Source organism: Haemaphysalis longicornis, unplaced genomic scaffold, assembly GCF_048455015.1.
Source record: "Haemaphysalis longicornis isolate Haplotype H1 unplaced genomic scaffold, Haemaphysalis longicornis Haplotype H1 scaffold_1, whole genome shotgun sequence".
NCBI classification, from domain to species: domain Eukaryota; kingdom Metazoa; phylum Arthropoda; class Arachnida; order Ixodida; family Ixodidae; genus Haemaphysalis; species Haemaphysalis longicornis.
Genome location: NW_027526203.1, coordinates 155,746,639 through 155,769,753, shown reverse-complemented (window position 1 = coordinate 155,769,753; position 23,115 = coordinate 155,746,639). Strand labels below are relative to the sequence as shown.

Here is a 23,115-nt window from a genome sequence, read left to right as displayed (position 1 = left end):
GAGGAGAGAAAATGAGCTCCGAGGAAGCGATGATGGCGGCCATTCGTGACATCGGGGACCCAGATGAACTCGCCAATCTCCAAGACAGTGTCGTCCTCAAATTAGAGAAGCCGCTCTCCACCGGGCATACCCCACCCGAGGTTGCACTCGACTCTAGTGGCTTGCTCCTTACGGCGAATAGGGAGGTCTTCACGAAACTACAGGACTTTTTCGCAAAGCAGTCCATTTCTGTGGCGGTTTTTGCCGGCTGTCCAGAACTAGGATCGACGCCAACATTTCTCGCTGCTTCCCGGAAGGCACTGCACGGGAGGACCAAGAGGCTCATCATAGTGCACAACAGGCAAGCTGCTACTAAAACGGTCTCGTGTTGTTTTCAATTTTATCACCATATATCTACATTCCAACAGTGCTTCCTCTAACCACCGCTCCAAACTAACGCAGGGACCGTATCGATGACTTGGTGGACTGGTTCCCAGCCGTTACAGCGCTAATACTCTACCACGATTTGAGACTTCATGCGGGAGGGGACAAGAATAAACGCTGGACAAAGCAGCCCTCACAGCTCCGATGGCTCTGTGGCACTGCACCTGGTATCGGCGCGCACAACCTCTACATCTCATCGGAGCTACTAGATGATTTGTTGTTTATCAAATGTCCGAACGTAAGTACTCGTAGTTTGTGAAAGGCTCTTTAAACAGACGTTTTTCGCGGATATGTTAGATCAATGCTCTGATAGAAAAATAGCGTAAAATATATTATAGAATAGATAGCGTAATAGATGATAGAAAAATAGCGTAAAAATTTATTCGATTTTTTCTTCCACGTGCATTTAGTGCTGCTTCCACCCCGACGAGCCCTGCTTCAGATTTTGACAGTGAAGGGACACTGAGGTGAATTTCACAAACTTCTGTTTGTGTTTGCATTACGTAGAGGGGCTCAAATAAACGTACTTGTCATCGTTTCATAGCACTATTTATTTGGAAAACCTGAAAGAAGAAAACACATCATGCGACGTTTGCGGCGGCCCCAACAACTACCGCATCGACGCGAAATGACGCGAACTCTTCTTGCTATGCGATCGAACGATATATAAGATGTTAATGTTCATGCATACCCATTTGCGTGCGTGTCAAGGCTATCTTTTCTTTACGAAAAACTTCAGTGGTATTTGGCAACAGGCATATGTGTGGGAGTGCAATTCTCGTGGCTTTATTTTGCAGAGTTGCTGAAACCAGTTTCGGTTTCTGTTTCATGGCAATACGTATACGCCTCAAGCGTGGCCTGTAGGGGCGCCACTGAAATCCCCTAGCGGCCCGTTTCGAAAGCAGCCGCGGGAGTCACCGGCCCGCTCCCCCCTGTCGCCGTTGATTTTCGGGCTCGTTCAAGACTGCGATTTACCGTTTGCACGCGTTCGAGCAGGCACTCTGTGTGCAAGCGTGGTGTGTTTACGAGAGTATAAACGTTTATGACGCGATCTTAGTGTGGTGCATTCGGTCTGAATGAGCGCCATTTGTGTGTCACACACCGGCGCCCCGAATCCGGCGTACGCATACAGCTGATTGCAATTCCGCTGCCCTGAAATTTAGTGGCAGTGTCTCCGTAAGCAGTGTTTCATCCGATGGTCATGTTGCGGCCATACACTATGAAGTAAGTCGGCTTTGTGCGCTTACATAGTCTATCGGAGCACTCATACCTGACAGCACGCAAGTTACGCTTGCCAATATCACATATCAGATATCAGCCGATGCGGCATAAATTTCACAAACGTTATCCGAAAGAAGTACTATGGATAATGCAAAATTATACTCGGGAGTATGATAATTTAACGATCAATTTAATGCTTTGTCGTCTTTTCGCGAAGTTAGCGCTCGCAAAGATTCGTCTGTTACATTTATCCTCCACGAGAAGCGCGGAGACGGGCTCAGAGAGTAATCCGTGTCCACGACTAAACTCTTCTAAGAAACATCGCCATATAACACAGGGAGACTGCAGAATTTAGCATAAATCGAAATCAGAGGACCTTATCAGATACCACACTCTTCCAACGAGCCCGTGTGCACGAGATTTCGGCGCACGTTAAAGATCCCCATGCGGTCAAAATTAATCCGGAGCCCTCCACTACGGCGCGCCTCATCGCCTCCGTTGCGTCGGCGTGTTAAACCCTACAATCAATCAATCAACTCTTCCAACGACACCTTGTATCGCTTGTGAACTGCCTACACTGTATTCTTAAAAAAATGCGTCCGCCGAGTGATCAGCCGTTCGATGAAGGCGAAAAACAAACTGAAAGTGAACACGCAGCTTGTGTGTGTGATTACTAAAACGTTCATTCGTTATTTTGCTCCGCATTTGTAAACATCGATAGTTCAGCGTTCCCCTCCCCTCCCCCCCCCCCTCCCCCCAATGACTTGCGAACTATCAGCGCATTTCGCATCTAGTTGGTCTGGTGAATACTACCTTGCTTAAACAAACGTCCTTGGCATTTCCGAAGCTGCACTACGTTTTTTTTTTCATTCCCGTTTGACTATTTTATTTATTTCTGCCTTGCAGACCATTCATTTTTCCTTGGTTTCATTAACTTATACCTTGGTTCTTGCTATAAGGCGTGAGTGGACACATATTTAACAAGGCACAGCCTTTGAATGAACTTAGCATTTGCGCGTGGCTTATATTCCCATAAAAGGCACAATTTATTGTCAGCTATTGGGTTATCACATTCCCGAAACATATTTTTGTACGACGTACATATTTGAAGCAAAGCCGCTTTTGTTGCCTGCGCTGCAAAACGAACCAACCTTTTATAGTGCCAATACCAGATCTAAACGAGGCGACAACAGAAATCATTTGTGCATGACGTGTCTGAAGGGGACAGTGGTGATACGCTGCTGCCGTCGCCGACACCCGCAAGAGCGACCAAGAAGCGTGCAGAACCGCCTCCCCGGATGCGCGTATTTCCAAACGCTTCACTGCACAGAGCACCCACGTGACATCTCTGTTCGCGATGGAGAACAGTAATTCAACATGGCCATTGCCTGCGCCCCACGCCTAAAGCGACTTAAAACATACCACATCACCATTATTAACAAAAACAACACGTAGATTTTATTAAGAAAAAAATTAAATCTAGAAAAGAAAATTAGGCAATGGAAAAAAAAAAGATAGACCTGCTGGGGATCGAACTCAAGCCGTCAGCGCCAGTACTCAGTACTCGACATCGAGGCCACAGAAACCGAACGGTGGGCACCTTTTAGCAGGCGCTCGAAAGAATAGCGCATGCAGTGACATCACACATGTCGCATGGGTGCTCTGTGCAGCGAAGCGTTTGGAAATACGCTCTCCGGGGGCCGAATTCTCTAAAACGACGAGGCGTCGTTTTGAAACGACGGGGCAGCGCCATGCAAATGCATGTGTTCTGGGGTTGGGGCCGTCGCTTTGGGGCGACCCGCAGGGGGAGTCACCGCAGAAAAGCGCTGTGGCAAGGGCGCGAAGCGACACCCACTGCCCCCCCGTCGTTTCACTTGTCGCTTCGCGCCCTTGCCACAGCGCTTTTCTGCGGTGACTCCCCCTGCGGGTCGCCCCAAAGCGACGGCCCCAACCCCAGAACACATGCATTTGCATGGCGCTGCCCCGTCGTTTCAAAACGACGCCCGTTTTTTAGAGAATTCGGCCCCAGATAGCTCTTGTTGGCGTTCCGGCGCTTTACCAAGACGCAGCTGTTTTTTAAAGTGCACCAAACGTGCTATTTGCTTACAGACGTCACCATAACAAGTTGTTTAGTGCGCGGAAAGGCAAAGAGAAGCGCAAGAGAACCAAAACACTGTATGATCACCTGTCAGCCACACAGCGCTAATCCCGTACACACAGCGAAGAAGCGGCGGCAGGCGGCGCAGCGATTGCGAAGCTCGAGGCGTATACTGCTTCCAACGTTGTGTGTTATCGCGCATTATCGGTACTTTAGGAACCGCCGTGGGGTGCCATTTTCATGTTGTTCGCTCAAGAAATCGTCCAGATAAGTCTGCCAGCATTGCTCAGGCCGACCGAGTATTCGACCATTCAGCGCCAAAGGACGAGCCGAGGCGCACACAGTAGCTGAACGCCCTCCGCGCCATCGTATACATGCTCAACTGGAAGACCGCACCTTGTGAGAACGGGGCCTGTTTCCTCTTGGTATTTTCCACCGGGTCGCAAAAGGTGCGTGACCTTAAGGCCTGCAGTAGACCAAGTTCAATTATGCAGATAAATGCACTTCGTTGCGGTGAGTCGAGGCAGGAAAACAAGGCTTGAAGATTGGAAATGAGATGCGTGCAGCCTTGCAATGCTCCATACAACACAAGGTCGGCCACAGATAATAGGTATAGTTTCCAGGGCCTATCCCTACATGTACAGTCATGGTCATGGCCGAATGAAATGTGAACACGAAAATATGAACCAGAACACGCAAAACTGAAAAATACTGTTCGTTGAGGTCCAATAGTGGCGTGTGGAAAGCCGCATTTCCCAACATGCCCAGCTTTCTCTCTCAAAATTTTGACCTCTCAGGAACCTAGGGAAACCACTTCAGGAAAGTGATATTTGGCGCAAAGCAAGAAGTCAACGTGGAGATGAAAACGCTCGAAGAAGTTTCCACGATTCTGAATATTTTATGTGCAATTCGCTGTCAAATCTTACTTCCCATGCATTTCTATGGGATAGTTTCCATGGCTCAGGAACCTAGCTGCAAAACGTGCACGACTTGAAACTGTGCGCAAAGCAAGTTTTCACCCCCAATATTAGCAGCGCAAAATAACTTTCAATTACACTAAATAACTGCAAAGTAATCGCTGTTGAAATGACTGCCATGAGCGGGAAAGCTGCACATGACTTTGTTTTTGTAACTAAGCCAAGCGTAATTCTAAGCTGCAGGAAAAGAAATCGCGCTATTCGTGTGTTCTGGTTCATATTTTTCGTGTTGCCGCTTCATGTGTCCACGACTGTGCAATTCTGTTTACTTCTTGCAAACTCGTTGATTTACAGCACTCCTGGGGCCGAATTCTCTAAAACGACGGGGCGTCGCTTTGAAGCGACGGGTTAGCGCCATTGAAATGCATGTGTTGTGGGGTTGGGGCGTCGCTTTGCGGTGCTCCTCATCAGGGTCGATCCTGAGAAAAGCAGTGTGGAAAGGGCGCGAAGCGACACCCACTGCCCCCCGTCGTTTCGCTTGTCACTTCGCGCCCTTGCCACAGTGCTTTTCTCAGGATCGACCCTGATGAGGAGCACCGCAAAGCGACGCCCCAACCCCACAACACATGCATTTCAATGGCGCTAACCCGTCGCTTCAAAGCGACGCCCGTTTTTTAGAGAATTCGGCCCCTGGCTGCAAAGCTGCGGGTTTGTTCAATACCAATTGTGCAGTAAGCTCCCCCTCAGCAAGTATCTGATCAGCAACGACTTCCATCCTTAGGCAGACAAGGGGCCGCAAACGCGTGGTCGTCCTGAATACCGCTGTGCTAGTTCACCCAGTTTAAAAGGTCCTGCTACGTATCTTGGAATTACGCTTTGCAATAAAAGTTACAGTTGATTTTATTTTCTTTTTACGCAGAAAAACTGCGCTGACTATTCTCCTGCCTTTAATTGTCGTTAGATCTTCTACAGGCGTACCAGTCGCACCGGCATACACAACTCACAACCACAGTGAAGGGAAGTCAGCGAAGCGTCGTTAGCCAATATTCATATTGCGTTTGCGCTGGTGTGGAGTTGTTTTTACTTTGTCAGCTTTCCGAAGCTTAATGCAGTCTAGAAACAGACCAATTAAAGCCACATTTTCCGGGCGCGAATTTTGTCGGTGCTGTGTTTACACTGCGTGATCGAATTGGGACACGACCGGCTCTATAGATAACGATCTACCCATCGCAGCCGGCGACAATGGCAGCCGGTGGGCCAAAAATTTGCCGTGTAGGGAAGGCGCGCGCCTGTCAGGTAGGGCTAAGTTTGCATAAAAAGTAGCGGTCATACAAAAAATGCCGATTTTACAGACCGCTACCTATTATTCCGGCCAGCAAGAAGAAATCGCGGTCAAGACTAGAACTGTTTCTTAGTTATGCAAACGTCAACGTAGAAAAATAAACCATGCACACTGCTACCACATGCGCCTGCTCAAGTGGCATTCTTTTTTTTTCGAGCATTTCGTTTATTTAAACATGCGGAAACTTTATGAAATTTTGCTTTACATCGAGTAGCTTTCTTTAGATTGAAGCTCGTCTATGCACGTGCAAATTTCATATGATAGTCTCGAATTTGTACATTCTGTGCGTTGAAGCACCGTCATAGATTTTGCGGGATCTTGGGCAATTTTAGTTTCACGTCTGTACAGAGTTCACGTACGCGAACGTCAGAAGTATACGTAGCCCACGCGCATGTCGTTTGAAACTTATAGTTACGCGTACGCAACGCACGCCGCACGTAGGGAGCGATGCACGACCGGCTTTATAGATTGCGCCCTGTTCATGCGCGTCGATTCCGGGGGCTGATTTTGTTATTGCGTGTTTGTTTTTTGTTTTACTTCTAAGCAGTATATGTATCAACCCCTAATTTTCATTTCCGTGAAGCCACTTTTACTCGGCGCTGCTCCTGGGCTCCTCCTCACAACGGTTATCACAGCGGTTATTCCCCTCGCCACCACCGATGCCTCTTTCACAAGTTGCGCAGCCGGCTGACAGCGGCAGTATAGCGCCGTTATGAAGTGATTGCGGAGAATCAACAGCAAGGCGAATGAGTGTAAATAAAAAACTCCCAAGCATTTCCCCGAGGGTGAACATGGTTAAGTGCGAATGCACGGGGTGATGCTATGAGGGGGAGTAAAGTTAAAATCCGTTGGCATTCGCCCGTGAGCGCGCGCGAGCCGACCCACGGAGGTCTGGCAGTTTATCGCTGCATATATAGGGGGGTACGCCGCGCCGAGCGCGCCGAGCCAGGTGGCTGAGAGAGGAGGCGAGCGCAAGGAGAGAGGGACAGCGGCGCACGGCAGCTGCAGCCGAGCGAGGGGGAGAGGAGAGAGTGTGACGTCACGGTGGAGAGAGAGGCGCGCGGCAGCTGCTGGGGAGAGGAGGCGCGCTGTGACGTCATACCATGACGTCACGGCGCGAGGAGCGGTGCGGGGAGCGGCGCGCACCCGCGCAGCCACGGCGAGGAGGCGGAGCGAGCGCGGTCACGTGGTGAAGTGACGTCACCGCGCCGTTGCTACCGACGCTCCTCTCCGCTCCACGCCGTTGCTAGGGAGAGGAGGACTGCGGACGCCGCCGCCGCCGCCGGCGGTGGAAGGTTTGGGGTCGCTTATAACGTGCATTCGCACTTAAAACGCCCGAAAGCCGACGCCGCAGGGAATGTAGCCGCGGCCGTTGCCGCCTCAAATTCTACCTCGCCCACTAGCTGCGAGCCCCTGCCGGTTGAAAGCAACTTGCGCCCGTTGGAACGCCGGCGTGAACACACAACTCTTCTTTAGCTTGAAAGCCGTTCCGAGCGACATTGTCGCGTCGGCGGCCCTCGTTTACCAGCTGGTCATAGTTCTTCTGGCGGGAGAATAATAATAAATCAGTCTGGCCACATGTAGAGCCTCTTTCCCTTCGCCGATGTATTTCACGCATAATTATGCGCCCATCCCCGGTTGCCGGTTTAGGCGTGCACGGGTTGGGGGTGGGCGGAGGGGGCATGCACGCACAGCAGGGCTGAATACCGCTACCGATGACATACCCGTTGTGGTGGTGGGAGATTTATATGTGGGAGTCTCATGGCTCAATGCGCCCTTTCCCCTGTCCTCCGTAATCGAGAGGTTTGGGGCTTGGTTTGTGTGTTGCACACACAATAACATGCCTACGACTGGGGAGCAAAAGAGACACCCACGTGTGTGTCGGCTGGAATAAAGGTCTAGGCCGTCGAGGTGGTAACTCGCTATGGGACACACGCTTGGAGGGAGAACAGGCTTGGAGGAAGAAGAGCGGAAACTTTAGAAGCGTCAGCCCGAACAGAAGCGTGAATTGGCGCGAAAACAACGGAAAGCCACTGCCGCCACCGTTGCCACCTGATGTTCCAGCTGGTCGAGTAGCTGCGAATCCCTCCTGGATGAACAGCAACTGGCCCGCTTAGAACGCCGACTTGGGCCAATATCGCTTGCCCAGCTTAAAGGGATTTCAAGAGCGACATGTTCGACAGTGTCTTTCCCTTCTAAGCACCAGATCCTGAACAGTTTCTAGTTTATGCGTGCACCAGGGGAGTGAAGGTAGGGGGGAGGGGGCGGGCACGCGCAGCTATAGGTTTCATGCCCTTACTGATGGCATGTCATGTTCGTTGTGTTGGCGTGAGGTTTAAACGTGGCCGTCAAACAGCCCAATGCGACCGGTTCGGTGTCCTCAGTGGTTGAGTGGTTGGATTGGAGTGTTACACAAACAGTAAGATGCCTATGACGCGGGAGGGAGACAGCTCTACGCTTGTCCGCTAGAATAAAGCTCGGGTCATTCCAAGTTTCATTCAGGTAATTGCTATACTCGGTTACAACTCAAGAACGGCACCACCTCATGTAGTGTATCACTCCGCCAAAGCGCCGGACCCGTGACGTCAGTGCGCGCGTGTTTTGAAAGGGTTTGCTATGAATGCGTGATATCCGTCTGCCTTGTCTCACGCAGTTTGTTTGTCGTCACTGGAGTCGTTTATAAGCATATTAAGTCCAACAAATCACGGGAACGGCTCACGCCATGTTCAAAATATTCCCAGTAACGCCCTACTTGCGCCGCGCGGAGAAACATCCGGCTACGGTGATAAGGCACAGCGGCAACTTTCGGTGCCATTCTTAAGTTGTCACCGAGTATAGGAAGTATGATCAGCCGTAAATTACGAACAAACGTGTTTTGTTTCGTGCACTCCGTGGAGGGCATGGAGCTTCGCAGGTCATCCGTTTTCACAGAGTGGAAGGGCACTAACTATTTTTCTAATCAATGTTAGTTTCGTAAGTGATCAGGTTGTGCTGCAAAAAGCTGTGGAAAGTGTTGAACAGCGGTGCAAAGACTGGGATATGGAACCTAGCTGATGCTCAGAAAACAGCAATTTCAAGAAATACGCGTGGCAAGTATTTCAGTTTTTTCGGTATCACCTTCATGGAAGCACCATTTCGGAAGTTTGATCACATAAGTATTTGGTGTCAAGCTCACCTAAACTTTCTCATGGTCCCAAAACATTTCTCAGATGCGAATAATCATTGAAAAACTTTTTTTCTTGAGGAAGAAGTTTAAACACGCTTGTGCTTAGCCTATCAGACATACATGAGGTCAAAACTTCAGTATGCGTCTGTAGTATGGCGCCGGCTCAGAATAATATTTAAAAAAAAATAAATACGTTCCTTTAATAAATATGTTAAATATGTTTTTTTTTCATAATTTGAATTAAATATGTTCCTTTGATTTTGGGTAAGTACAGGCGGCAAAATTCTCCAACGAAGCTGATGACCGACCGCCATATTCCCAACCTGTAAACACGAGGGAAAAAGATTTGCAATTTCATTCTACACCAAGCCCTCCGTAAAAAGGCTGCTTAAATTATACCGGTGTTTCTATAACCACTTACCACTCCAAGAGCGTTTAACACACGTGTACACGCATGAGAGCCTGTTTCTGCGAGAACTAACTTACTCGAAAATATCATTTTCCCTCTAAATTCGTGAGTATGTTGTGGCGACCGGAAATCTTGTCAGAGCCATAAAACAGCACTTCCTTTGTTGAGCCTATTGTTTTTTGGAATATTGAAATGTACTACTTTTTGTTATCTAGTTTTATATGAGTGTTTCTTATATGACTTAAAGGTGACATTTACGCTGATTTTTATATGGCTTTGTGATCTGTATTATCTACGTGCTGCGTTACCAAATATGCTGGTATGTTTTCCCGTCATGTTTTTTGTGTGTGTGAATTCTTTTTCATTTTTTAGGTTGCTGATACAGTCGAGTCCGCTTATAACGAACACATCGGGAAGCGGAAATCAGTTCGTTATATCCAGTTTTCGCTATATCTGGACACAAAATCTATGCATCCAAATGGTGACGGGAAACGAAGATTTGTTCGTAAAATCCGCTATTTCGTTAAAACCTGGTTCCTTATATGTGGGATATGCTGTACCGGCAAATGTTTGAATGTATGTGTCACTTTGTTTCTCCCGCTAGGAGAATACTGGCCTGCACTATTCTGAAATAAATAAAATAACATTTCTGTGACACAAAACAGCTAATCTTTGACATACAATTGGATGAGTTAACAACATTTGGACAGCCACCAGCTCCCGCTAAGATTTTATAGAACATTGTTTGGCAAAATTATGGGCTAAAGAATCAACTAAATACCCACCCTGGGGCCGTTTTGATCAAAATACTTCAGAGACGCGTCCGACAGAATTATCTCCAGGATACCACCCCGTCTTCATGCCTAAGCTGTGCTCCGCACTTGTCAAGATTTTCGACCACCTCCACCCTTGTTGCCCCCCCTGCGAGCCAGTACGAGAATCTGATGGTGATTGGGGGAAATGGGTAGATTTCAATGAGCCTTCATACTCAGGCAGCCGATGCACTAATTCTGCGCGAAGCGCTCAAGTGTCATCTCCATGCTGGGGCCTCGATATTCTGCTCTTAGAGTTACACACGTTGTGTAACACCTAAACTGGATAAAGTATTCGCAATCGGCTTCTACGAAAACTTCTTCGTGTTTGTACACACTACCTGAATCGTCCTGAATGTCGTTCCTGCCAAGGCATCAGCGTCTTGAACCTCTTTCGTTGTTTGAGAATTTTATATACGTACTCTATTTTCCGTGCCTCCAACTGAAGCAAGCTGCAAAAGTGCGGCTTCCAAATTTGTTGTTCAGGAGATTCTATACTGCTCGTAGTGGAAGTTACTGTGCGCGTAGCGAACACCAAACTTTGTTCTGATGCAATAACCTTTTTATTGGGTCTCTTGAATTGGCTTCGGCTACCGTCCTAGAAATACGGCTTCAAGTTATGTAGCTTAATCATGAGCATGACATTTCCAAATTAAAAAAATCGCGCCAATCCACCCCGTGAATGTGGTTGGAAAGCAAAGCTGTAAACGGCACCCATAACGATTACTCATGCGACGTCACGTAAAATCACTCACATCGCTCTACAAATAGTAAAACCAGAGAGAAGTTAGATGCACTTAACCACACCATTTATTACTTCAAAGAGATAATCTTGGTAAGGTTAAATCAATGCATGATGCATGAACGGTGTTTGGTTCAGTTGTATTGGTGTAGCAAGAGTGGAAACTTTTTTTTATAAAATCAAAGCAAGCTCCAACCCGGTGTTAGACGATCTGACTTCTCCGTCTCTGCGCCGCGGACGGAGGCGACGAGACTTGCGGCTGAGAAGTAGGAGGAAGAAATACTTCTGTTCAGATTTCTGAACGGCCCAGAGTGCAGCCTTGGGGAGTGGTTCCTTCTTCTGTGGGGCCCATATGCATTCCGCGCGGCCGGTGTTCTGTCCACCCGCTGAAGCTGGGTAGGTAGAGAGGGCCTGGACAGCATCATCTCCCATTGCTCTTGTTGGGAAGTTGACGGAAAGAGAGTAGGGTGCTCAGGGCTAAAGTCGCACACCCCGATCACGGGGCGGAGTATTCCTACTTCTGAGAAAAAATTACATTCAGCGTCGTAGCGATTCGGATGCATTATGTGAAGACGCGCAGGCTGTGGGAAGGAGCCAGTATTGTATGAGCCGTAGCGTAGTCTGTTGTTCTCTGGAAAGGTCAGTTTAAAGCGAAGGTGCGGTCTCTCTCAGAAGGCGATAATGCTGGATTATCTCACTGGACGTGACAAGCGGGTGACTGTCCTCGTGCAGCTCCATAGCACGGGAGGTGAAAGCGCAGGCTTGTTGGGTGGGCGTATTTGTTGCCCTCCATTGAAGCGTGAGGCGGTGTCCAGATGAGCTGAATGGAACCGTTTGGGGAGTGGTTTTTTTGCACGCACAGTGCAGGTCAGGACACCCAACGCGACTGGTAATTCCAGTAGGATTGCTGGGAATCGGTGACTACCCTCCGAACCCCTGGTTGAGTGAGAGCCAATGTGATGGCTGCCTCTTCTGCTGCCGTCATTTGTTGGGTCCTAATCGAGGTACACGCAAGGAGGTTGGTTCTGGAGGTAGCCACGATGATGGCGTGTTGCTGCCGTCGATGTTTGGAGGCGTCTGTGTAGATAACTGCATGATCCCCATCGAGGGTGGTGTTTAGCGCTTGAGCCCGTGCTTTTCGGTGACCCTCGTCATGTGAGGGGTTCATATTTATGAGCAAAGGGAGCATATTTAGTTTTAGTCGCCAAGAGTCTGGGAGTACATCAAGCGGAGTGACATTCTCGGCTGCCCAGCCAATCTCGTGAAGCATGCGGTTACCCACCGCAGTTCTGAGTCGGACCTTCTGGTTAGAAAGATGGCCTTCTCTGAGCTCTTCCACCGTGTTGTGGAGCCCGTGCTAAGCATCCTCAGTGTGGACGCACTCATGAGAAAACCAACGGCCTTTCATTATATAAAGCATCTTTACGTCTTCCTCGCCGAGAATAAGACAAGGTGTGACGTAAGTGATTCTCGAGAGGACAAAAGCTTGAATTTAATCGAAAGGTATCGGATTTCTTGAGGCCTCGCTTCTTGGTGGCAGCTCGCCTGATCATGTGTATGATTAGAATAATGCTGTTTTTGAGGCGCTGCAAGGAGACGTCACTCCTGGTGTTGGCCTGGAAATGTAGGCCCAGGATCTTGATGCTGGGGTTTGGAGTGATGGCCTGGTCATCAAGGAGTATTTGAATGTATTCCTTGATTTGGCGTGAGGGTGGACGACAAGGAGCTGTGATTTTTTACGTAAACACTGGAGGCCACAGGCTTTAGCACATTGACGTACTAAAAGTGATATGCCATGGATTGGTGTGAGCTTCCTTTAATTTTTGTAACTCTTAGCACATGAGCAAGGTGCACACAGGGCCGCTAGACGGGTGTGAGTGGTCGTGTGACGCTTTCACGTGGCATTCAGCGAGAAGGCAGGGGGTAAACCCGTAGATGTGCTTGTTGAGTACACCATTTGTCTTCCCGCGTTCGCGTGGGCTCGTAGCTGAATCGGTGAGACAACGGGCTCTCGCTTTGTTAGTTTATTAGTTCCAGGTTCGATTCCCGGCGGTGCCAGTAAATTCTTTTATTTGTTCGCTGGAGTTTTCTGGTGACACCAACGGTCGCGAAAGAACCCTTGGGGGGTAGAGGTAGAAAGCTTTGCTTTAAAATCTGGAAGCATGCACCACGATTCTTCTTTCCATGGCCGAAACCTATGCGAGGAAGTTATGTAGGGATTCTTATTTCCTCAGTTTTTATACAATGCTAAGGCTCCGCTAAAACTGATTCACCATTCGGGGCACAAACAAAGCACGAAGGATAGGCATTAAATTCAACAAAATAGAATCGTTCGGGAAAAAAACAAATTCTGAAAACTTCCTTCTACTCCTTAATTACACAGCCCAACAGTGTTAAGGTTAGCAGTCAGGAAGAACACCATTGTTCCGAATTGTAGTGTTTACTGGGGCCGACAGATCTAAGCGGTGTGCTCGGTGTCCACTGTTGTCATCTCAATGGCTAATATTAGTAAAGTATCTTCTGAAATAAATACTTTTACCTGTGCCGGACCCACATTAAACCTTTGGCAAGTTCGTGAGCTCGGCATGCGTGACTGTAAGCGTGGACATTTTTACTCCAGATTCGAAAAGGAAGCACTTGTCAGCAGAGGGACCGAACCCAGTTCCAAAACGGTAATTATATCCACACGGTGACAGTTCCTCTAGTAATACCAATCATATTTCAGACTTTTATTTTCAATTTTTGCAGCAGGTGCTCGGTGTGTAATTTATAGTTCATAGAATTTTTCTCAGGTGGAACCGGACGCGGGAAAAAAATCAAGCTGTTCGATAAAGCTAAACACTCTATCTGCGCACAAAATGGCAACAGGAATACAGTCGAACACGGATATATCGAACTCCAAGGGAATCGCGAAAAAATTCGATATATCAATAATTCGATATATAAAATACGCCTATCTGAAGATTATCTGACAAATCCGCACATCACTGAGAGTTTTCTGAAGTCGTGGAAAACGGTAGTTTACCGTTTTAACCCTCAAATCACGGAAACTCCTAACCGCAGCATGATGACCACCGCACTTTATTTATCATTGAAATGTCTTGGAGCTTCGCTTGTTTTTTCTTCTGCGTCGTAAAGGTTGCCAAATTGTCTTCAAGATTACAAACACGCTCAAATGAGAACAGCAACGCTGTACACTGTGCAACAACAGAGGCGAATAGCGCTGACGGAACCACGGCTGCAGTAGGCGATTGGGAACGTTGTCAGGCACTGAGTGCCGTTATCTTCAGTATCCGAACCGAACACCTCCTCCATCTGGAGGCGTGCAACGAAGTCGCTTTGCACCCGACACGCTCCGGAATAGCCGGGGCGGGTTGTGCTGCATTCGCCTTTACGTCAACGTTGATGCGTGCTTCGCCCTCAAAACTATATACTGCGAGGAATTCCGAACGCCTTTTCAACCAACATCTTTTCAGCAGCCTGCGCCCGACGAATTCCCGCCTTCGTGGCTCCGAAATGAATGCCTTGGACAAAACAAACATACAACGCCGCATCGGTCCCCCTGCACGAGCCACCAAACAGCTCAATCACAGAAAAATTTCTTTTGCTCCTTTATGTCCTCTCGCCCCAACCACTATCCGCGTTCTAGCTATCATGGAGCTGCCCCTCGTGCTAGCCTGAAAACAGCTGTTGAAGGCCATCGAACGACATAATGCCGCGGACGCCGCCTCTGTCTCACCAAGCCAGGCAGCTCCTCCTGCGATGAGTCAACATTATCATCAACTCCACCCCATCAGAAGAAGCAAACTTTCAGGGGCACCTTCGGCGCGGAATTCGATATATCGAATTTGCCCCTGATCAGGAGTTCGATAAACGCGCACAACCGCCCTATACTTTTGCGTGGGATTTTCAAGGGGATGTTTGCTCTGTTCGATATAGACAATAATTCGATATATCCGTGTTCGATATATCCGTGTTCAACTGTATACCAATAAACCAGCCAAGGTCAATCGGTTGCTCGTCAGATTTTCACGGCGATTTCGTGTCAAGAAAATAAAACTGAGGGAATATGACTGGTGCTGAGGAATATGACGCGCAAAAAAACTTCTCAGCAATGACATATTATACATACCCATGTGTCGGAGTGGCGAATACAACCGTAAAAGCAACCTCCACGCGGCATGCCTTCCGTCTTACTGAAACATCGCAGAACCTAGCAAAGTTGATACTAACTACGTAGCATCTCATTAATAATGAAGGGGTAGAAGATAGCATTGAACAACCATTGATAACATTTCAGCAATCAGAACTCAATGTGCGATGTCGAGAAAGGCTGGAGGTAGGGCTCTCGCTGCGAACTTCGTCGGCCGTGATATTGTGCGAGCACTTTTAACCGTGGGCCCAATAATTGCATCTCCGGTGCTTCTATTTTGAAGATATTTCCTCGATACGAACCAACAATCTCAAAAACATGTGATTATTCTCCCTGCACGCCGTTATCTACTCACGTCATATATGATGATTGCATATTTCGCTTGATTTTGCGTTCCTCGCAGTTGTGTCTCGTGCATGCTCCAGTGAACGAGGCCCTCGGTCCGTCGCAACTCGTCGCGTTCGGCTTGACCATCCCATTACAACTACTGGGACAGTGCACGGAGCTCACCCTCGGGCGCAGTGTCGCGGTGCCCAACTCGGAAATCACCATGCTTGAGGACACGAGCGTTGCGGAAATTCGGAGTGCCTGGCAGCAGTATCCGAATATTCAGCAGATAAACGTGAGTTATTGTCAAGTTGTTTCTCTAGAATAAAATTCTCTGCTCCTTTTTTTACCTCTCGCGTCTAATCCTGTAGCACTAACACGCAAGCATTTGATATGACGGAATGTAGGCCGGTGTCCTCCTTAGCTCTTTGTTTCTGAACACCATTATTTTCACAAACTAGGTTATCAGGAGACGTCGTTCAGAAATGCATCTGGCGTTATCCACTGGCCTTATCGACAAGATCACATGACCGTACAGTGACAGTTAACATGAGTCCGCAAGTTAGGACGTGGGTTAAAGTAGAGGTGGCGTTCGATGTTCTTAGGTCGCCTAATTACGCTGACAGCGCCTTTCTACGTGGGGGCGGCCATCCATTTCAGGTGTTGAAACGGAAATTTGCGTCATTCCGCGCGTCTATGGAGACTGCGGACGACCCTCATAAGCGTTGTTTTTGCGCAGAAGTATAAATCATTAAGCACGGGGCGGGAGAGCGGGTGAGCAAGAAGTAAGAAGGGCGAATTAGGCACTGCATGGATGTACTGTGAGCACAAATAAGCTAAACTGCATGCTGTGGTTCGTGGTACTACAATTTCTCATTTTTTATCTGGCGCTGCCGGAATCGTCGTCGCACGATTGCGCCTTTAATCTGCCGGGTTAGAACGATATGTTTTAGCCGGCCTTGAGTATGTCTGACTAAACGCTCCTTGGCAGCTAGGGAATTAAGCGAGCGTCACCGGTGATGTGGCGGTGTGCCACTTCCCGTGCCGCTGAATTTAGGTTTCGCGCGCGTACGCGTTTTTTTATGATTGCACCCACAGTTTTACATGCTTAAACAAAGGTGTAGCGACGAAAGGAAACAATCCGCTGGGGAGAGCGAACAAGGGGAGAGCCACCTACGCAATCACAATGACGAGATGGGTGCGAAAGAGGAAGAGAGCAAGGTTAAAGCTGGACGGTCTGCATGGAGTTTCTCAGTAAGTATACTAGAGAGGAAACTGCGCCCAGTAATCCATGTCGGCTTGGGGGTTATGGTAAGATGAATAGTGCTGCTGGCTTGGCATGTCTATCGGATTCTTGAGCGTCTTCTTCGAGTTGCTTTCTTCACTGTGCATTGTTACGTCTACGAGGTAGCCGCTCCGGCCGAAACGGCCGAAACTCGCTTTGCTTCTCTCGCTTCGTTTGGAAACTCGAAATTCGCTCGATTAGTTCATGCCAAGACAGCTGTGCTTCATTGTAAGCAAATGGGAGGACAAGCGCCGGCGAGCGTCTATCAGTACATATTTACGTACAAACCCACAATGTATACCTTAGTTCGTGGTAAGGAGAGTCCGCTTCCCGGTTCTTTTTTGCAGTAGGAGTACATATAATAGCCCCTGCACATTTAGACTGAGCGGGTAATTTGCCGCTGCGAAAGTTGTAGCAGACGGACTGTCACGAAAACACGAACGGAGACACCACGAAGGCGAGGTGCTTGCTTTCTAGGTATACGCGCATAAAACGTTTCTGAGCTTTTCAAACAATTTATTATTTGAAATGTTTGCAAAATAAGATTCTTTAATGAGTTTCTCCTAAAATTTTACATCATCGTTAGGCCACAGAATAGTAGCCCTAACCGTACTGGCAGATTCTCAGTAAATGAAAACATTTTTTTTTATTTCTTTCGCTCTAAAACAGCGTGTTTTATTTATTTAATTACACACTCTTCTTCACGTTCTTGTGGCATTGTATTTGAATTTACAGCCACTAAAGCTTTTAAACCTAAGCCAATGATGAAACTAAGGCGAGCGCACGGTATAATTGCGGCCCATGACGACACAGACGGCCTTGATGTGAGCCGCATAGACGCTAGCGCCAGATTCCTCTGTAGTGTATGCAGTAAGAAACTCTATGGCGGTCTCGCTCCACCGGGACATTTTAGATGCGACGCTGAGAGCATCTCTTGTCGGCGGCCCTGTCCTTCCTGCGTGCGTCCGTTGTTGTTGTCCGCACCGCTGCCCTCCTGCGTGTGTCCGTTGTTGTCCGTAAGGCTGCGTCTATCCTCCACTCTCCCCCTCTCCTCTCCGATAGCGAACACTCTCTCGCGAGGGGCATTGGATTGGATTCGATTGGATTGGCTTGACTTGGCTTGGATTGGATTGGATTTGGATTGGATTGGATTAAAGTGAATTGTGTTGGATTGTGTTGCGTCATAGCCGCGTCAGACGCACTGGCGCCGGCGCGTGCCCAGGTGAGAGCGAACACTCTCTCTCAACATCTGCGGGTGTGCGGCCCAGCGCGTTCTCACTCCGCCGGTGGGCGGCGCTGCGCGCGGTGCTGCGCATGTGCAGTACTCTCTCTCACCGCGGTCTCCTCTCCTTCGGGCGCGCTGCGCATATAACCGGTGTGCCGCTCTCCGGCGGCCTTTCGGTCGACGGTTGCTCTCCGCTTGCGCTTGAACCCCCCTCAGCTTCGCATCACACCAGGGTTCCCGCGAGGGGAGGTGGGCGTAATTTTTTTTTCTGTGGCGCAGTCGGCGCTCCTCTTTATATCTTACTCCCTTTGAGGGGCTACCTGCTCCCTGTAAGCGGACTGGATACGGCCGAACCGCTTCCACTGCAGCTGGCGGCGCTGGCTCGGGCTGTGACGTAACAGGGCGGGATGTTTGGGTGTCCCCAAATAAGGAAATTATGACCAGTAAATGCAAAGAGCTGCATGGCACCACCCCCGTTTTCGGCGGTGCACATTTATCCGCGAAATTGGAGATGCGAGGCTGCCCGCTCGGCGGAGCACCCACTTTTAGCCACTGCGGAAACTGCCAAATTTTTGACAAAGACAACCTTTACTGCTATTTCCGCACGTTCGGGGCGAAAGAAAGGTTTCAAAGAATCGGTCTAAAACAGAGGAAATCGCTCTGTTCACGAGAATTACACTTTGAACACCTTGCCATTAACTGAATAACGGAGGGCGGCCGATCCGGGTTAGAAAAGGCACACCGCCGTGTGTAGTACGAGCTGCGGCTAAGGTGCGTCGGCGTTTCCTGCATGGTAAAATTGCGCCTATGCGCATATTGACATCACGGAAAAAGTGCTTGAACCGGTGTGGGTTCGATTTACCTTTTTGCGTCGACCGCGCTCTGCCCGAACAACGTGCCCCAAACTTAAGATTCGAACGAAGTGTTTGAACCCGTGCCTGTTGGATGCACCTTTCTTTGCTGACCATGCATTACATTTACAAGTGGCGCAGGTAAGTAAGTGAAACTTTATTGAACACCCATGTTAAAGTACATGGGGAGGTAACCTGTTAAGGCGCCAATACAGGCCGATTTGCAATTTTGCATGTAATCTGCGGTGGAAGCAGTCTGCAAAGCCGGAAACGGGTGGTACGTGGCCAGTTTTTTTTTTTTTATAAATCACTCTTTTTAGGCACCAGGTGACGCTGACTATAGGCAACATCATCATCAGTTTTCCCCTGTGCTGCGCATCGTCGTGCATGTTGTTCTTTTACTTGATCGGTAGCCAGGTGATTGTGGTTCACGCGGTTCACCCCAACGTCTGTTCACTGCGCGTACCATCACAAAGATTGTGATGTTTACAAAGAGAATGTGACGCTTGCAGAGATGCAAGCAGACGTTCTCAAACAAAGGAGGAATTTAAAGCAAGCAACCATTCGCGACTCCATCAGTCATATTTAGATTGAATAAACTTCGTTTTTGCGGCTCGTGGATTTTTGGACTGCAGCTCCTTTATTGGGACTATTTTTCGTTCCCCTCCAGGTACGAAAAATCGGTCGGCTACTGTATTCGCCTTGTGATCGGAGCCTGCACGTCCGCTTCTTTTATGCTGTGGCGGTGGTTGGTTATCCTTGGGATAATGCGGGTCATCAAATTAACTTGCTTTTTGAGTCGCGCCAAGGGTTACGTGACCTTCGCGTTTGTTTGCGCGTGCAGTCCTAGCAACCGTAGCCTGCATACTCTGCTAACGACAGTGACCGTGATGTCTGGCGGCGGGTTGGTTTTTCCCCTACGTGTTAAGACTATGAGTAATTGCAATTTTCGTGCTCGCCCGTTAGTTACCCAGCCCTTCCATAATCCTGGGTTGTGTTCGCTACTGCATGTAAGGCGCCAGAAAGCGGCATTTTGTTTTGTATGATGCCACTTACCGTCCACAGAACAGCGGGAACGGGACGAGCGAGATACGTGCCCCTAACGTACACTCAGAGATTTGCTTGAAGAGCGTGCGTTCGTTTGCGCTTGGTAAACGCAGAACTGAGTTTTCGCACGGTGCCTGCGCCGTGCGAAGGAAGCAAAGTAATAAAGTACGCTGTTTGCGTAGGTGCGCGTATACACGCAATAGTTAACCGCTTTGATGATTCGGCGAAGTGTACCGTTATGTGTGCGGGTCACAACCGACAAAATTTTGGTTCCAGCAAGTCATACACAATATTTATATGCAAACTAGCGAAGCAGTGTAAGCATTCGTTCAAGTGTATTCCCCAGTGTTTCACAGCGTTTTAAAGCCAGTGTTTTGCTTTATTTGCAGCTGACGACAACGTCGACGGCGGTCATCGCCTGCCTCAGTAGCTTTTTCAATCTGAGACGTCTCTCAGTGAATAACTTTGCGGATCGCCCGTGCCCCTTTGATGGGTACATAACACATCTGCGCACGGTCCCCTTCCTGACGGATTTGGCACTATCCCACTTTGATGGCGTGAGCTTTGCAATCATCGCCAAGAAATTTGTGGCCCTCAAAAACCTCACGATCATTGCATGCAGCGTGCGGAACGAGTCCATTCCTCCAGATGGATTAAACAGTCTGGAGTCGCTTCAGCTCAGCTCTTTTATCCCTCCTGACACCTTCCGAACAATCTTCGCCGCAGCAGGCTCTCTGAGTGAATTGTACCTTAGTTCAGGAATAACTGCCGCAGCATTTCTCGCGTCCGAGAGTCAGCCGTGGAAGACTCTAAAGCGTTTGCAGCGACTGACACTGGCCACAAGAGCGCCACTGAAGCGATTGGGCGTGGATCCTGAACATTTGCATGCAGCAATGCGATCAATGCCGGAGCTTAAGAGGCTGAGCACCGATAGCTACGATATTCGCCTTTTTGTCGGCAACTACTATCCGCAGGTGAGCTTGGCCTGGTTGACCTGCACTGTTTGCGCGGCCGACTTTCCGAAGCTCAGCGCATTCCAGGAGCGGTTTTGGGAAGCTGTGCAACCTAAAGCGGATAAGGCTTCACTTTTGGAGTTGCTTTCTTAGCGACCACTGCATGGCGTACTTGGATCAACCAGCCCACCCAAACATTCAAGTAAAAAGTGCTGCCCGTGTTAGAACGAGGTGTTGGCCGATGTAACTGAACCGGAGTTGAATGATGCGAACAACTCTGCTCACGGGAATAAAAAAAATAAAAAAATTGACCCATGTTCATCAATGAGCGCCTGGGCCAGAGCTCAAGAGGTGTCTTGGTGAGGTAGTGTTTTGCTGTGCTGGTGTTTTGTGTCGCCTTTCGTGAGGTTGAGCAATATCCACAATCTAACACGAACAGTCGGGAATACGCCTCTATTCAGAGTTGTTTCCGCATCACATGTGGCAATAATGTCTTAAATATTCTACACTTGAGCCTACTGTCCTCAGCTGATAGGGTTTTCTATGCGTTTTTCTAATGCGAGAATCGGAGAAAACTTTCTCGTCGCAATTAAATTACGAGTCCGAGACAGAAGCACTATTTTTGAGGGAGCACCAAAAATGTCAACAAGACATATACAATACAACCAACGGCATATTCGTAGAAATGTCTGTGTTTAATCAACATTATTGCATGCTCTTGTTTTCTCTACTTCGATATCTAATAGCGGCCTCCTTTCAATGCAGATATCTGCCCAGTATACATACTGAGTGTTTTCAGCGTGTGATGCACTCTTACGGTCCGCGCTGATGACCACTATCCCAGTTGAGTTGCTCCGTCGAAACCAACGACCTCAAAAGATATTACGCACTCCTAAGTCACCAGATGCCTCAATTTCTTTAATCCACAAGGCATAAACACAAATGCACAGCCGCACTTCTCAACAACTTTTTGTTTTATTTTGTTGCCGTCATGTTAACCCAAACATGTTGTACTTGCGACAGAAAAGTTGTCTACTGCCCGGCTACAGCTCTTACAAAGAGGCAAGGTAAGCGAGGCGAAAATGCGGAACTAATCAAGAGTATTCTTTCTGTCAATTGGCTTTTCAATTTCACGGCATCGTCTGGAACTCTGAGGTGCTATCAGTCACTTGCGGCAAATATTAATCGTTATATATCGTCCACCAACAAATATTTGGGGATTTTTCTTTCTTTCCTTAAAGGGGCACTGACACAAAAATTTTGCATCTTGTTTTTTTGTTGCGATAAGTAGCTAGTGACCTACTTATAACCTGTAGAAACCTCATTTGCCTCAGCGTGCGACGGTTGTTTAATTAGAGGCATTTTAAATGCGGCCAGTCGCAGTTTCGGTTTCAGCGAGTGCCACGAAACCATGGATTTTGTGTGCACAAAGCTGACCACGTGACCGTCGGAGGGATATCACAGAGCAGAGCCGCCGTAGCACTGTCGAATCCGCATCTACGGCAGTTTCTGCGAATGCCCCCACGTACTGATCTCGTGAGGCGCTTAATTAAAAAGCGACCGTGGATGTGACGCAGGCGCTGCGAGTGCAAATGCTACCGCGGCTAAAGAACGACGCGCGACGCTCGAGACGGTGGGTGGCAAGACGCGCGCTGGGAGCAGCCGGCCGGTCTGCCTACAGGTCCACCTACAGATGTGTTCGGCTTAGCACTGCGGCGGATATTCGAGTGCCGCTCTCGTAAGCGGTGCAGATGACAATTTTTAATGCAACCCGCCATCGCATCATTAACTCCTTTCTCATGTAAGCCACCATGGTCGGGACTTGGGGACAATTTCGTGCAGCGGTAACAAGCTATCACTCGAGCTACCTGTGCCGGCCTGGGCCACTTCGCGGCCGTGGCCGCCGCCTGCACAGCGATCGTGCGGCTAGCTCAGTGGGCTTTTCGTGCCTCCGGCGCGTTTTCGCATCCAATGGTAATAAACAGTAATAGAAACAGAGTGCCTGGAATCGCTGTAGAACTTGGGTCGCGGCCAGCTGCCCCATGAGCTGACGAAATCACGGCGCCTCCGCCGCCAACGATCGGGTCGTTCGTTCTCGAGAGCAGAAGCTCCGCCCTCCGGCCCTCCGATTGGAGCGGCGAGCC

The 23,115-nt window shown here is 48.8% G+C and overlaps 1 long non-coding RNA gene across 1 annotated transcript; it reads left to right on the top strand.

The window, feature by feature from the left end:
• Window positions 1-444: 444 nt before the first annotated feature.
• LOC144166709 (uncharacterized) lies at window positions 445-21,253 on the top strand. The gene is made up of 3 exons (XR_013321735.1): window positions 445-661; window positions 15,687-15,905; window positions 20,408-21,253. It is a non-coding gene; the product is annotated as an uncharacterized LOC144166709 (long non-coding RNA).
• The last annotated feature ends 1,862 nt before the right edge of the window (window positions 21,254-23,115 follow it).